At 37.3% G+C, this 5,091-nt stretch overlaps 1 long non-coding RNA gene across 1 annotated transcript; it reads right to left on the reverse strand.

Annotated features, from left to right (window-relative positions):
* Positions 1-1,592: 1,592 nt before the first annotated feature.
* Positions 1,593-4,360, reverse strand: LOC139069593 (uncharacterized). The gene is made up of 2 exons (XR_011520267.1): positions 2,306-4,360; positions 1,593-2,085 (listed from the first exon to the last, which is right to left on the reverse strand). It is a non-coding gene; the product is annotated as an uncharacterized lncRNA (long non-coding RNA).
* Between the last annotated feature and the right edge of the window lie 731 nt (positions 4,361-5,091).

The raw sequence follows: 5,091 nt of genomic DNA on the forward strand, positions 1-5,091 counted from the left end.
GACTTCTGATCATTTGTCTCCTCGTTCTGTCAACTTAAAAGGTGTTTAACTCCATCTACTCCGTACCCGTGCTTGGTCTAACGGAAGAAAGACCAACAAATTTGGCGTCACGAACAGGATTTTTTCTTTTTGAAGAAAAAGGAGTTTTTGGAGGATGATTCGACCTACTGACCCAGCGAACGATCTTGGCACAGAACACCGCGGTGGAAAACAAGGTGAGCAGAGCCTATTATCTAAAATCTGCTCATTGGATTTATCCAAAGCCTTTGTGTCCAGAATCATAGTAGCTGCGGTCCTAAAATAATTGTTGGAGAAGAAAGTGGAGACAAGTGCAGAAGAAATAAGAGATTTTTTGTAATGGTTTATTGGTAAAATAAAATGAGGATTTTCACAATGGTTTAATGATAAATGAGATAAGGAAATGGAACAGAACAGTAGGGGTTGGAGGCCCAGGGTAATAAGAAGCCCTAAATTCCACTTAGAGAGGGGTTGGAGGCCCAGGGTAATAAGAAGCCCTAAATTCCACTTAGAGAAGGGTTGGAGGCCCAGGGCTATTAGAGAAGCCCTAAATTCCATTTTCCAGGTCGTGGCTGACCACACTATTTGCTGACGAGTGAATAGAATATATAACGAGGTTATATAATGCTTGGTTGGAGTCCATAGGTGTGGGAAGCCTAAAATTCTACAGGTCAAGGACCTGGTTCGGGTTAAGGCCCTGGGAGGCTAAAGAGAGCTCCCTAAATTTTAAAGGCACAGGTCGAGGACCTGGTTTGGGTTAAGGCCCTGGGAGGCTAAAGAGAGCTCCCTAAATTCGAAAGGTCAAGGACCTTTGCATGAGATGAGAAAAATGTTCTAAGGTAACTGTTTTTGCATAAAATAAGTAATGTTTAAAATATGACAAGCAGCCCAGTTGAAGCCACGAGAAATAAGGTTTTATTGAGAAAGTCAGCAGAAAAGGCGATGAAGGAAAAAGGGGTAGATGTTAACAGTAGAGGTAACTGGAGCAAGATTTGGGAAGTGAAGGCTGCAGAATCGAGAGAAAAAGGCACAGCTGTAGACAAGCTTCCTGTGTGTGTAAGCTGAGTTCAGCCTGTGTGTGTGAGGCGCAGCAAGAGGCTGCTTACGGCTCTGGATTGAAAGTGCAGCACTAGGAGAGTGCAGAATGCAGAGCAGAGTTTTGGGAGCTCCGTGTGTGTGTGTGTGTGTACAGCGCTGGGTGTGTGTGTGAAGGCCTGATGCGGTACCAGAAAATAAATAAATAAGATAAATAAGAGCTTTAAAAAGTTGCAACTCGTATATGTAAATTACACTGCAGTGCTAAAATTAATGTTTGGAGCTACGCAAAATTCAAAATTCTGCAACCCTGTTCTGATCAGTCTTTGAACAGAACACCATAAGTTAATAAATAAAAGGTTTTTAAAGTAACATATGCATATGTATGTGTGTATGTATGTATATGTGTATACATATATACATATGTAGTGTAGAAGCGTGATAATCATTTGTGTGTGGGGCAGCATGTGAGTGACCCCGATCTGGGGGTTAAGTGACCTGGAGATGAAAAAAGGGAAAAAACCACCAAGAAACGCAAGTAAGGATGTAAATGACAGCTTTATTTTAGAAATATAGTCATATAGCTGCTAAACAGTAAAATCAAAACAGATCTGCAGAAAATAAATATATAAACTATTCCTCAGAGCGCTCTCAAAAAAATTGCAATTGGATTTGCTCTAATGTTACATAAGGCCTGCTTAAAAGCATAGTAAGCATTAAATTCTGAAAATAACCAGTGCAGTGTTAAATAAATTCTGTGCTTAAAATATTATATATATATAGAGAGAGAATAAATAAGTGACGAACTGACTTACTTTAAAAAAAAAAAAATAATAATAATAAAAAGAGACTGTGACAAACAAAGAATGTCTCTGTGCCTTGTGAATGAGTGAATGTGTGTCTTCTTGCATGAGAAGTAAATGCTGCTTTCGCTGGATCTTCTGAATGACGCAGTTTTTAATAGAGGGAGCAGCTGCTTGAGAAACAGGGTGCGGTCCATGTTTTTACTAGACGGTTATTTAGTTCGAGAGACTGTGGAAACAATAGAAAAAGAATTTATCGTTAGTGTGAGGACAAGAAAATCCTTTAAAATACAAAAGTTGTATGGTTGTGGTTATAAAGGAAGTATTTTGTCTGATTATGGGCCGTGGAGTCAGCTGGACTCCCTCGCTCTCACAGTTTTTCTGTGTAACATGCAGTTTTAAGCAATTTGTGACTTTAGAAAGGATATTTTTCGGTGTTTTGGACGTACCTTAAGGCTTCTGGTTAGGGTATTCAGGAGATCCTTCCTCTCGGACAGATCTAGTGAGAATGACTGGAGTTTCAGCCTGGGGACCTGACTCCACCCACTTTTACACACAAGAATCCCATAGTCTAAAAATAGCACAGGGTGCTGCGAAAAGCAGCTCTGAACCTCTCAGGATCATCTTTATGAAAACCATAAAATTAACAAATAATCAGTAAGGAAATAAAATATTTGTTAAATCTTGCTATAAAACAAAATCCAATAATTGTCTTGCCTCAACTTTAAGAACCATTAACGTTAATGGCTGGATTTTGGGACGCTGAATAATGAAAAAACAGATAAACTAAGTATTATTTCCTGTAACCTGGCTAGAAACTGTACTAGGCTGTTTTGAGTTAAAAACTGGTAGTTATTTTCCCAAAATAAAATAGATAAATAAAAAATGAAAGGAGGGATCTTGCATTTGGGATAGATTGTGCTTAATGTTTAAAACCTGTGTAGAACTGATTTGATGATTCAGAACAAATTGTGCATAGGAAGTAGTTCAGATTTATTTTTGAGTCAATAAAGTCGACTAAATATTAGAAAACATCGTTGATTTTGATTTGTAAAAGAGAAAGTTCTGTCATTTCAACTCAATCAACATATTTAAGGAAAACGTTTGCTGTGCATTGTGGCGGGCATGAACTTTACTGGGTGGGCCTGTCACAACCAGCTGCAAAGAATGTTTGGGTCTGACTTCTATACAAAGAGAACCTGGAAGCCCTCACCAAAAACTGTGACTTATAACATCAAGACGGGGAGCACTACAAGATGGACGAAGAGGCAGAAACTTATTTGCCCTGCTGCTGATGAAACAAAGTACAAAAGGGGGAGCATGTGTGCTAACATGTGAACTTTAATCAATGACGGTGGTCATCCTGGACTTACAAAGAGAGGCTCAAAAGAGACTGTTTCCTATGGTTACACCCAGTAAAAGAGTGCTTGCTGCAGTCAGGTAATGAACAAGGCTTTTTGGCAACAACCAGTTGAATTGATGAAATGTCAGAACTGTGGAAAATTTACTAAACTACTGTAGAACATAGTTAACTGAGAAAGTTAGCCTAAAAAAAGATAATAATAATATCAATAAATAAATAAATAATAGGATTAGTAACCTGGATTTCAGCCCAACTCACCATTGGACGTCAATATAATCTTTATTGTCCTAGGATTCTCAGCTGCAGCGGACATGCAGTAAAGCCTTATTTTCTTTTCAAAACGGAATACATCAGCGTCATCACTTATTTTCATTGGTTAAGGAAACGGTGTCTATTTATAAGTCTAGGAGAACGCTTTAGGCTTCAACAGTTCTCTCCTTCGAGCAAACATGCGCAAATTTCCGGATAGTTTATAGTAACGTTCCATCCCATTCCATTCATTGCATAAAAATAAACATTAAATGAATAATTTGGCATCCAGCTGACTAAATGATTCATGGAACATCTCATCCGAGACAACAGTGTTGTTTCAGCTCCGTTGAGTTTCCCAACAGATCTAGCCAAACCTAGCTGATCCTATATTTTTCTATCAGCTGTAAGTTCTAACGTAGAAAATAATGTCACAAAAATATTGAATAATTGTACCCCTCATTCGATAAAAATTATGTTCACATTTTTATCTTGTGAAATCTTTAACATAATATTTTTAATTGGCCTTTTTGACGACAATTGGCTAAAAAGTCTTTAAGATTATCATCACAGGATGGCATGATAAATAAGTAAATAACATAAATAAATAAATAGACAAAAATAAGAGAGAAAAAGCAAAATTAATTAAATGAAACGTAATAGTGATAAAACGTTAAATTGATCTAAAATCTGTCATTCAGCGCCACTGGAAAAAGGAAGAGGATAGGGGAGTATTTCTTAGCACAAATCACGTTATTGATTTAGCAATGCAGCTTAATTTCAGATGCTTTAAGGATGATACTAACTTGTGTTATAGATGGAGGAGTAGCACAGAAACACTTCTAGATGAGGAGATAAGGAAAAAACTGCTGATTACCAATACTATGCACAAACAAACCTGTAACTGCAGTTTCGTTATTTATGAATTAACCTTAAGTAGTGAATTAATTCTTAGGATTTCTTGTGCGAGTAGTGTTTTTAAAAAAAGAAAGAAAGAAAGAAGGTAAGAAAGACAGGTAGTTTAGGTAAGGGACAACCTGAAACTATTTGGTTGAATTGATAGTAAAAGTGGTTGTCCTAATTTCTAATTGGAGAGATCACACCGCAACATGAGTTTAGAACGGCAGTTATGGGAAGTTTTGTTGGATTAATTTGATTACACGCTTTAGGTCTTATTTTTTTTTCTTTCCACTGATTTAGCGTTAGGTTAAGTGTTTTCACACTTTCGCTTCAGTCTGACATTTGCTTGGTGTGTGAGGGCACAGAGACGTGTATGGACCGTGTGTTTGACTGTGTTTGTCTTGTTTGTTTGTTTATTTATCTATATGGGCGTGGCTGAGCCTTGAGAAACATCAACAAAGCCATTGGGCTATTCTGAGTAAATTGACCAATTCAACTTCAGGATCCTGAAACAATTTGGCTATAACCTCTAATTGATGAAGGACATCTTAAGAATTCATTATACAAGGCTTCCTCTCCAGTGTTGCCGGAACTGTTATAAAACCCATGCATGGTTGTATATTTTAGTTTGATCATTTATACTCATTGAATTATTGTTGTTTGCTTTGTGTTTTAATTTCTTTGTAATTTTTCTCTGTGACACAGGTGGAGATGATGGTGGCG

The sequence above is a fragment of the Nothobranchius furzeri genome, chromosome 1 (assembly GCF_043380555.1).
Source record: "Nothobranchius furzeri strain GRZ-AD chromosome 1, NfurGRZ-RIMD1, whole genome shotgun sequence".
Lineage (NCBI taxonomy): Eukaryota > Metazoa > Chordata > Actinopteri > Cyprinodontiformes > Nothobranchiidae > Nothobranchius > Nothobranchius furzeri.